The following is a 9,156-nucleotide window of genomic DNA, read 5'->3' on the forward strand; positions in this document are numbered from 1 at the left end:
TTCATGAAGACAGTAAGTATAATAGAGGTTACCAGGGGCTGGGGTGCGGTGAGGGAATGGGGAGTTAATGTTCAATGGGTACAGTCTCTGTTTGGGATGATGGAAAAGTTCTGGAAATGAATAACGGCGATGGTCATACAACACTGTGAATGCACTTAATGCCACTGCTATGGTCTGAATATTTGTATCCTCCCCGAATTCATATGTTGAAATCCTATGATGGTATTAGGAGGTGGGGCCTTTGGGAGGTAATTAGGTCATAAGGGTGGAGCCACGAATGGGATTAAAGGAGACCCTTCCAAGCCCCTTCTGCCATGTGAGGATATAATGAGAAGTCTGCATTCTGGAAGAGGAACCTCACCTGACCACGCTCACACCCTGACGACTCCCAGACTCCAGAACTGTGAGAAATAAATTTCTGTTGTTTGTAAGTCATTCAATCTGTGGGATTTGTTATATAGTATAGCTCAAACAGACTAAGACAGACACTGAACTGTATACTTAAAAATGGTTAAAAAGGTAAATTTTATATTGTGTATATTTTACCATAATAAAAAATCGAAAATATTTTAAAAAGTTAAGATCAAAATTCCACCACTCAGAGACAACCACTATTAACATTTTTCTATATATCATTCCAGAGGCAAATAAGTGGATGATATGATATATCTTACAAAAATAGCACATTGTTTGGTAACCTACTTTTTAGAAATGTATCCTCTTTTCCCATGTTAACAGATACACATCTGTATCCTAAATTTTTTGTAGTCACATGGTATTTTAATGTATAAATACACCATGATTAACAATTTTACTATTTGGGGGCATTTAGTCTCCGTTATTGTTGTTGTTATTATTATTATTATTATAAAAAACGCTGCATGGGACATCCCTTATGCACATATTTTTCTTCATGTGTCCAATTATATCCTTAGGATAAGAATTCCTATGGGTGGAATTGCTGAGTCAGGGACTCCCTCAGGAGGATTATCAATGGAGCACTCTGAGTAAAACCCAACTAGGAATGCTGAATTCTGTCATATAGAAGTCTCTTCTTCCACATGGACTTTTCTTGGTTTCCACTTGGGTGTCTACAGCATTGCATAGTGGTTCAGGAAAGTAGGGCATATCCTTTCCATATCCTCCTTACCCACTCCTCAGGCCTCCTCTGGGGACACATCATGCCTACGTCATTAAGTGAAACTGGTACACAAGGAAGGCAAACATTTTACTGGGATAATTCTACTAAAATCCCTTGTGCCAGCAGAAAAGACTAAAACTTTAGGATGGCCCAGTGCTGGGTGCCCCATGGTGGGCAACCTAATTGTAGACATATGAAAGGTTTTCTTTTGTTAAATGTTGTTTTGTATTGACAGAAGGAGAATGCAATAGACTCTTCCTGAGGAGACCAAGGGCCAGAAGGGACCTGTGGAATCATCTAAGCCCTGGCTTTGGAGATGGGGAAACCAAGGCCCCCAAAGACTCAGAGCACTCACTTCAATAATCTTTAACTGAACCTCAGAAGTGTCTCATACACAGTGATTCAGCCAGTTCAGGGCACAGTTGAACATACCGTAAATATTGACACCTAGTACAATTGGCTGCACAGCGCGGCTTGTGGGATCTTAGTTCCCTGACCAGGAATCGAACCCGCGCCCCCTGCAGTGGAAGCACTGGAAGCCTGTAGTCTTAACCACTGGACCGCCAGGGAAGCCCCCCACCTAGTACAATTCGTATCCTCCTCACCCTGTGTACAAACTCGGAAATTAAGATCACTGATCACATCCCAGCCCAGTCAAGGCCAGGTGTGTGCTAGAGCTGGCTCCTACTGGCTCTCAAGCCTCTCTCTCCAAAGTATTATAATTCTCTATGGTCCACCAAAACACCCATTCCCAAATCCATCATAGCCCCGTCGGTACTACTCAAAGAGCCAGCAAATGTTTGCCTGAATGCTTGCTGTGTGCCAGGCCCCTGTCTGAGCACGTATCACAGTGAGATAGTTATCATTTCCATCATACAGCTGAGGAAACTGAGACTCAGAGACTTTATTTTTTTTTCTTCTCATTTTTTATTCAGTCAACAATATTTAAGAGGAATCCAAGATATAAAAGGCACTTTGCAGGATGCTACCAAGGTGAGTCAGTCAAGGACTCTGCTCTCAAATTTCACAAGGTGAGAGATAGAGAACAATGAAACAAGAAGGAAAGGGATGGGCAAAATGTGGGATGAGAAGGCAAAAGATGGGGCTGTACTCCCATGGGGCATAGTCAGGGAACAATTCCTGGACGCAGTGACATTGGAAGTAGCTGGAAATGTGGCCCCAAGCTTTTCAGCCCTGAGTAGGTCCTGCTGGGTGGTAGGAGTGTTCTACTTTATCAGAACCAGGGTTTATCTTTTTTTTTCCATTATGGTATATTACAGAATATGGAATATAGTTCCCTGTGCTGTACAATAGGACCTTGTTGTTTATCCATTCTATGTACAATAGTTTGCATCTGCTAGTCCCAAACTCCCAGTCCAATCCTCCCCCTTGACAAGGTCTATTCTCTTTGGAGACTCAAAGACTTAAAATGACTTTTTAACTACAGACTAAAGCCTTAGGTTGGTTTCCCCCAGAAGTTGACCATAAGACAAGGATTTGAGGACTTCCCTGGTGGCACAGTGGTTAAGAATCTGCCTGCCAATGCAGGGGACACAGGTTCAATCCCTGGTCTGGGAAGATCCCACATGCCGCAGAGCAACTAAGCCTGTGTGCCACAACTACTGAAGCCCGTGTGCCTAGAGCCCGTGCTCTGCAACCAGAGAAGCCACTGCAATGAGAAGCCCGCACACCACAACGAAGAGTCATCCCCGCTCACCACAACTAGAGAAAGCATGCATGCAGCAATGAAGACCCAATGCAGCCAAAAATAAATATAAAATAATAAATAAATTTATTTAAAAAACATAAGAGAAAAGTATTTAAAAAAAAAAGACAAGGATTAGAGTGCAAGCTGAAAGGGAGTGGGAAAGTGAAAGAGGGAAGGGAAGGCAGCCAATGAAGGGAGACAGTTATTACTGTTAGCAACTGGGATATGGTTCTACAAGGCAACTCTGAAAGACAGCATGGAATATGCCTCAAAGTTACCCCAACAGAGAGGTGAGGGAGTTGGAGTATTTATACACTTTCTCCCATCACTCACTGGTTGAGGTCAAGGGAACACAGGAAGGATGTTGACAGCATCTATTACATTGCCCAATATCATGCTGCTAGAAATTCTGAATGCCATTCAAACTCCAAATCCAACAGTTCTTTCATTTCTCTATAGAAAGGAGCAGTTAATCAAACTAACACTATGGATAAAGTGTTATGCTGGTAAAAGTAAACCTATTTGCCAAATCACTTCGGATTAACATGTCCAAGGAAATATAAGGTATCTTTTTGCTAATTTTTATCAATATAAGGAATAGAAAAAGCCATTCTAAGTCACTTTGCTCATCTCACGGGAATTAACCAAATGCCCTTCCCTGCCCGCTTCTTCAGTGAGAGGTTGCCTTCTTTAGTTCAGTCACAGCTGCCTTGGGCAATTCTACAGCCTCAAGCTGTCATCCCCGAGCAGCTGCATCAACCTCTGATTACAGGCTCCAGAGTCTACCATCCAAGGGATGATTAAAAAATGACCCTCTGGCCACCTAGCCAATGGAGTCTGGAAGATGTTCCTGTTTACTGTGCCCTGCTCCCCCACTGCCTCCTGCCCCATCCCCTCTCCCACCACATCCTCCATGGGAATCCACAAATAGCCAAATAAATGAAGCCTTCAGTCATGGGCCTGTGGTAGCTTATGCAGCCTCAAAGATTTATTTAGAATTCTTCTGGAGAGGCAGGGAGGTGTTTAAATAGCACAGTGTGTCATTGGGATAAATAACGACCAAATTGTGAAGAGTGGTGGGAGGGGCGGGGAAGTGTAGAAGGAGACCACTGCCCTAGTTTTACAAACCCAGCTGTAGCAGCTCTCCGCAACTAGAGCTTGAAGACAGAGACTGTACGTCTTCTTCCATTCTAAGAACACTACTGAGACCTGCCCAGTTTCTCACTCTGGGCAGAGGAAAATGAATGTGGACAAATCCTGAGACTGCTCTTGGGATCATCCAGTCTCTCAAGTTCTCCAAGGGATTCTCTGACAATCTGGTCCCCCCTCCACACCTCACCTCCCAGTGAGGACACTTCCTGCCAAAAGTATCCTAGAGAAGACTGAAGGACATAATTAGGCCAAGGTCCTTTTGTACTTTGGTGACAGGACCCCCTTCTGGCAAGGCCCGCAGTCCAGCTCTAGCATAGGTGCCAGAATACTTGGTCCTGGACACCTCTCCAGCCAAACGCTGTTGGCCACTCCTAAGGCGCTCATGCACAGAAGGCAGACAGAAAGCTTGGCTCCAGGAAACAGACCAAGAAATCAAAGCAAAACTCGGTAACTGAGTGGTCCCAGGTAGGCCAGTGCATCCAAGAGTGACGAGGAGAACTGAGGGGCTGAAAACGAGGTGTAGGGTTGTCAACCATCCTGGACCGACTCCTAGGATAACACAAACTGGAGAGAGGGCCTGAACCCAGAACAGAAGCCATGCAGAGATGCAGAGAAGTGGACTCTGGGGCAGAGTGAGACCACCCTCAGGAAGGCGGGGGTGCTGCCAGCCAGAGGTACAGCAGGGACAGAATACTGCACAGGCCCTGGCCCACTCAGCCAGGTGCAAAGGGCACATCTTCTACCTTCCCCTGGAAGAGGGTATGACTAGGGGCCCCAGATCCCCTGGCCTTCTCTCAGCCAAGCTCCCCAAAAGTATCCCTCATCATTCTAACCAGATTTCACCAGCATAAAAAACTAGGACAGAGGAACATAGGATATGCCTAGGTTGCACTCCAAAGATTATCCTATCCCCCCTGCACTCCACCTCTGCTCTCCCTTCTCCTGAAGGAGGAGCAGGATTCACCTTCCAGCCTTCTCAGCACAGGGAATCCTGAATCGAACCAGCCCAGACTCCCAGGTGCCTGGGCAGGTTGCATGCTCTATCTCCACCTCCTTGTCCCAAGGCAAGAACTACCCTCTTTCCAAAGCTACTGTCCCTTTCCGAGCACAGGCATCATTTGAGGTCCTCTTCTGTCCCCCTGAGGCCCACCCGACTGCAGCAGCTCCCAGGCATCAGGCTGACCTGTTCAGAGGAGAAAGCACAGCTGGGGCCCACACTCATGGCCATACTCCAGGGTCTCTGATCCCAAATGGGCACCTCACAGGCAGACTCCACATTCTCTGAGACACTGCATTTGGACACAAGTTTGAAAACAAAAAAGCAAAACAAAACTCCTCAAACTACCCAATATAGCCACTGAGAAGTTTCTTTAATTCTTCAGACCACCTGCAGAAAAATTTCCCAGTAAGGAAATGTGGATTGGTGAATAGAATAAATCCAACCCCAGATTCCTCAACCAGATGCTTGGGAAAGAAGGCCCCTGGCTCTGTCTCACAGCTGTTTAAAAGAATCATTGTTTCTAATTCTTTCCTCCCATTGTACCAAGATCAACTGTGGCAGGAATTGTTATTTGTCGGCTCATTGGTTCATACATTCATTCATCACATGTAAAGTACTTACTATAAATTTGGCCAGTTCTAGACATGGCCTCTGTTCTCTGGGAGAACAAGTTTTAGGGATCCAGATTCCACACACCTAGAAATAAAGTGCATCGCAGCGTTCAGAAGCCTGGCGCTCAGCTCCTCCTGTCACTGAGGCGCAGAGGTGCGGTGGACAACCCAGGACCCACGGAGCGCCCCAGGGTAAGATGGAACCCTATATCTCCCTGTCAGGCCACCGTGCCTCTCTGCTGTCCCCAGGGATCTCCCAGCTTAGGAACTGAGTGCAGTGCAGGCACTCGAAATGCAGAAGTGGCCGAGGTCGGCCCAAGGCACTTGCCTCTCTGGCGAGAGAGGATGCAAAGCCGAGAACCAGCGACCTCCGGTATCAGCTCCGGAGACGGGCCGCGAGCCGGCAAAGGGGAAGTACAACGAGGACCCAGGGCCCCCGCGCATCCGGCGCCCTTCTGAAGGCCAAGGGAGGCTCGGGCGCCGGAGGTTGGAACCCGCCTCCAGGGAATCGTCGGTTGAGCCGGGAAGAACAGGACCAGATTAGGATCGGACACCCCCCAGGACACCCCCCGATAAGGGTCGGGGCCTGCCATCCCTGCACCTGCCCGCCCGGCACCTTCTAGCCAGGGCATCCCGGGGACCCCGGGGATAGGGTGGGGGCGCCTTCCTGCAGCCGCCCTCGGCGTGGAGAGAAGGAAGGACGCCCCAGGAATCGGAGGGGGAGGACGAGCCTAGAGCCACAACTTTCTCCCGCGGAAGGCGGGCAGGCTGGGGTTCCTCACCTACGCGGCCCCTGCGGAGTCCACACGCCCGGGAACCCCCAGTGTCTGGGGAAGAAGGGAGGAGAACAGGAGCAGACGAGGACTGAGGGGCTGACTTGGACGGGGCAAGGGACACTGCAGGAAAACTTTCGGCAAGGGGAGAGAGGACCGCCCAGTGCACCACACCTTGCGCCCCGCAAATCGGGCCCGGAGCCTCGCTCCCCGCGGCCCGCGGCCCGCGCCTTGCCTGCGTCCGGAGCCGGCTGCACCTCTCGCGCGCTGCGGGGACCTTGGAGTTGGAAAGTGGGGGTGTTGCGGCCGGGGACGGCTCCAGCCAGCGTCTCGGTCAGCGGTCGGCGGGCCCGGCTCCCTTACAGCCCTGCTGAGCTTGAGGCAGCCGCGCGATTGGGGGTCGGGCGCCCAGTCCCCCTCCGCCCCTCCTCGCCCTCTCTTCCGCCCCTCTGCCTTTATCTACCCCAATCGGATCTGACCGCCCTCCCTCCCCCTCTTTCTTTAGCTCACCATCTCTCCCTCCACCCCTCTTCCCTGGCCTTTCTTCTTCCCCCTCCTCTCCCGCCCTCCCTCCCCCCCGGGGGGGCGGGGCTTCTCCCCTCCCTCCCAGACAAAGCTGTAGCTGCTCATCCCCTGCGAGTCCGGGCTCAGGCTGCCAGCGCCTCTTCCGGCCTGGGGTGGAGGGGTAGAAGTGAGGGGGTGGGGAGGATGAGCTGGCTCACTCACCCCATTCTCCGCGGCCTTCTCCAAAAGGGATATAGTCTTGGCCCGAGCCCCTTGGTTTGCTCCGGGCGGTGACAGCCACTCCCAGAGAACAGTCACGCTGCCCCGCGGAGCCCACGTCGAGCGCCCTGGATTCCCCAGGCAGAGGATACGGGATTTTTTGATATGGGATTTTTTTCTAACACCTGCTTATTCCAAAAAGGGTTTGAGCTGAGCAAGGCCCCTTGGACTTCGCGGGCTGGCAGACGTGACAGAAATGTGAAGGAGGCCAAGTTTCTTTGTCCTCCTCTCACCTCCCCCTCTTAGCCATCCCTGGACCTCCAGGGCCTCTCAGTATACACGGAGCCCTAGAGCACTCCAGATTTGGGGCGCCCTATTTGTTCCCTCGCTCTTATCACAACTGTCCCCCAACATACATACTCCAACCCTGCAGGGTCGGTCCCCATGCCTTTCAGCGTGGAAGGGGGACTAAGGATTAATGGGTAGACAACCCTCAGGGTACAGCTGGGTCAGCTCATCCCTCCTGGAAGCGAAACATTCTTTACAAATTCATTGTTTGGATCGTGGAATGTGTTTCCCTTAGAAACAATGTTGTAAATGGTGACCTGCTTCCCAGACTGGCCACAGAAGTTTTTTGAACCCAAAATGCAGCTGAAGTTTGGTGGTGAAAACTGTGTCAGCTACTGGGGGAGACCACTGATCAACTATAGAAAAAAAAAAATTATCTTCTGGTGCTTTCTGGAGCTATAAACAGAAAGGTCAATTATTAATTCCCCCTCCCCCACCCCAAATTTTGGAGTTACTACTCTGTATTAGTAAGCTTCTTTGCTTTGCAGGTAATAAGAGCACACTCAGGGGAACGTATTATGAGGACATGGGGATTTCCCTACAACCTCAGGGTCAGAACTGCAGGGAGAGCTTGGTAAGAAGCAAACCTAGAACTTGAAGGGCTTCCAGTAACCCAGAAAGTCTTCTCTGAGAAGCCAACTTTTCTCTTTCACCATAGACTGGCGTTCGCTGCACCCCAGACACATGGCAAAGGGTGGCCATCACTTCCATCACTGGGGCTTAGAGCTCCCTGTTGAAGAAGGCAGCCAGGTGGAACTAGAATCCCTTAGTCTCTACTCCAGTTTCCCAGGACAGCAACTCATTGGCCCAGTTTAGGTCAGGTGACCATCCATCGTCCAAATGAGGCTGCCAGGAGTCCTGACCTGTTTAAAACAAAATCCATTCCTCTCCACTTAGAGTCTCCATCTTGGTGAATAAATTGATTGATTAGTTCAAGACACCAGAAAACATCTTTCTTTTCATCAATTTCCCCATACAGAAAGCACAAGAGAGAAAGGAATATGCCTTTATCCTTCAAGGCAGTGTAGGGCCAATACTTCTGTAACAGGGGTAATATATTGCAAATATTAAACTGCTATATTAAAGCCTCCTTAAACCATGTTTTCTTGTAGACTTCCACCCCCATGGACTAAACCAGGAGGCACATGGCCCCAAAGAAGCAGCAGAAAAGTATTTCTAGAGCCATCCTCTAGTAGAAATACAATGCATGCCACAGTTGCAATTTAAAACTTTCTAGCCACATTAAAAATAATTTTAAAAAGTGAAATTAATTTTAATAATATATTTTATTTAACCCAACATAACCAAAATATTACCATTTCAATGTGTAGACAATATAAAAAAATATTCATGAAGTATTTTATATTCTATTTTTGTACCAAGGCTAAAATCAGGTGTGTATTTACACTTCAAAACATCTCAATATGGATGTTAAATTTTGAAATAAAATTTCAAAAATTTAAAAATACTTGATCTGTATTTAGGTTTTATAAAATCTTCACTTGAAAAAGTATATTCACATACCCAAGTTGTTCCAACATGCTTAAAAGTTTCCCAATAACTGAATTATCAGTTTTTAAATTTAAGTTTTAATTAATTAAGTTTACATAAACTTAATACTCAGTTCCACTAATCACATTTCAAGTGCATAAGAGCGACATGTGGCTAATAGCCACCATATTGGGACAGCACAAGTTTAA

The 9,156-nt window shown here is 48.1% G+C and overlaps 1 protein-coding gene across 3 annotated transcripts in view; it reads right to left on the reverse strand.

Moving 5' to 3' along the window:
- The window catches only part of RASSF2 (Ras association domain family member 2), a 49,166-nt gene extending 42,241 nt beyond the window's left edge, over positions 1–6,925 (reverse strand). The window contains exon 1 of one of the 3 annotated variants that reach the window (XM_079944639.1): positions 6,896–6,925. The gene's annotated coding sequence lies outside the window, so the exon portion shown is untranslated. Of the gene's footprint in view, positions 1–5,622; positions 5,666–6,620; positions 6,874–6,895 lie in introns of those variants that run through there. The other 2 variants (XM_079944638.1, XM_079944640.1) reach the window with 2 other exon arrangements.
- Positions 6,926–9,156: the final 2,231 nt, after the last annotated feature.

The sequence above is a fragment of the Stenella coeruleoalba genome (assembly GCF_951394435.1).
Source record: "Stenella coeruleoalba genome assembly, chromosome: 15".
In the NCBI taxonomy this organism is placed as follows: domain Eukaryota; kingdom Metazoa; phylum Chordata; class Mammalia; order Artiodactyla; family Delphinidae; genus Stenella; species Stenella coeruleoalba.